General features: G+C 40.4%; 1 protein-coding gene across 2 annotated transcripts in view; it reads left to right on the top strand.

Annotated features, from left to right (window-relative positions):
* LOC311062703 (ladderlectin-like) overlaps window positions 1-819 on the top strand; it is a 3587-nt gene extending 2768 nt beyond the window's left edge. For both annotated transcript variants that reach the window (XM_084081909.1, XM_084081910.1), the window contains exon 5: window positions 1-819. This exon is cut by the window's left edge and continues 222 nt beyond it. The gene's annotated coding sequence lies outside the window, so the exon portion shown is untranslated.
* Window positions 820-2095: the final 1276 nt, after the last annotated feature.

Genomic DNA, 2095 nt, shown 5'->3' with positions numbered 1-2095 from the left:
GTGTGTGTGTGTGTGTGTGTGTGTGTGTGTGTGTGTGTGTGTGTGTGTGTGTGTGTGTGTGTGTGTGTGTGTGTGTGTATCCACTATACTGCTTTGCTATCGCTGTAACGCTACTGAAGGAATGAAGAGACAAGTGACAAGTTAACAGCAGATGGACAGTGACTCTCAGGTGACATTAACAGTGACATCAGAGTCCCGACCGAAATCATATACTAACATATTATTTACTAGTATGCCAAATTACGTCTTAGCCTGTCTGAAAGCTTAGTAGCTACTAAATGGTAAGCATTTGGGACACTTTAAATATCCCACAATGCAATGCGGTATAGGTAGCTGCCTGGCTTCTTTTCAAAACAGCAATGGTGGACTCCAGAGTCCACCATTAACAGTCAGTAATAACCTCTCCAATATGTCCAATTTAAGTGTACATTTTAAGTGATATGGATAGGTTTCACTTTGCTGTTAGATATCAAGGTTTAACAACGTTACGTAATTAAGCAGGGACAGGACAGGTTGGCTGAATGTTTTGCTGGTGGCGAGCGTGTGTAGTACCTCTGCTTTGCCAACAGATGGGGTGTTTTCCTAACCTCCAGTATGTCCGAAGTGAATTCCTAATGCTTGGATACTAAACAGTAACTGAACATAGCAATATACAGTTAGCATACTGTTAGTATTTAGTGCTAAGTTAGTATGTGGTTTTGGACGCGACCCAGGTCTTGTGTTGATAATGAGAGGAACATGGATGGAACAGATGGTTTGATTTAAGCTGCTCATAACTTGCTTCAATGTTTTAACTTGCATCAATAAACAAACAAATAACAAATCATCATTGAAATAATTCAGTCTCTCAGTCATTCTGAGCACATTGTTCATGCACATTGTGCAGGGACGTGCTGGCCACTGGGAAATTCGGGAAAATTCCAGAACGGCCGCGCCATTTACGGGCCGCCAGACGGCCGGTGGGCCACCCAAGACAACTGCAGCATGTTTTTTTTTTTTTATTGGAAAATTTCCGAAAATCCCAGAGCTGAATTTTGGTCCCAGCACGACCCTATGATATTATATAATATAATATATTGATATTATAGCTATTTTATTTTATTAGATATGCTGTTACCTGAAAATGTGTTGACTTTTGGTGAAAAAGACCGCATATAGGCCTATCTGTAAATTGGATATCGGTAAAAAAGTCAATATCGAACATCCCTAATTTTAAAGGTTCCAAAGGTTTGAAAGGTTTAAGGTTCTACATTTTTTTTAAGTTGTTAAAGGTTTGAAAGGTTTTGAAGGTGTTAAAGGTTTTAAAGGTGATCAAGATTTTACAGATGGTGTTAAAGGTTTTAACGGTGTTAAAGTATTAGTATTGTTAAACGTTTTGACAGTTTTGACAGTGTTGACAGTGTTGAGTAGTGTTATACGTAGTTTCTTTTAGGGTAAAACAATGGTTGCTAGGATCTAATAGGTGGTTTCTAGGGTATAATGACACAGTACTCTGTGTTACGGGTGTGCGGGCACACCACAGAGTACGTTACTTGCACACCGATAGCGCTGTTTGGGTAAAAACAAAACGAAGGAAAACATGTTTTCTTTTTTTCTTTAAAAAAATATATAAGTTATTTTTTGTGTGGCATTCATGCTCGTTCTTTAAATTACTAAGCTTGTTATCAATATTTAGATTGGATCGTGATTTGAATCGTGGACAGTCACATGCAGGGCACAGAGCCACAGAAGCGTATCACGTGACAAGAGTGGGGGGAGGAGAAAGAAGGCCGCTCTATACAAACTGCAGTTTACACAAGACGACAAACAATGGCAGAGGCGGGGGATTTGGTGTCAAAACCCAGGTCAAAGGCACCTGTTGGGCGATATTTTGGTGTTAAACCCAATGCTGATAGGGAACCTGAGAATGTCAATGATCTGTAAACTGTGTCTGGGTAAGGAGGTGCAAGCATCTGGAGGCAACACCTCTAATCAACAGACTCACCTGCTATTGAAATACAAGAGTGAGGCTGCAAAATTGGGTCTTGCTGGAAAAACTACGCCAAATGATCTCTCTCTCACACACACACGCACACGCACACACGCACACACACAC

Source organism: Gymnoscopelus microlampas (assembly GCF_963454915.1).
Source record: "Gymnoscopelus microlampas genome assembly, chromosome: 2".
Classification (NCBI taxonomy): Eukaryota; Metazoa; Chordata; class Actinopteri; order Myctophiformes; family Myctophidae; genus Gymnoscopelus; species Gymnoscopelus microlampas.
The sequence above is the reverse complement of the archived record's forward strand: the minus strand, read 5'-3'. Positions and strand labels throughout refer to the sequence as shown.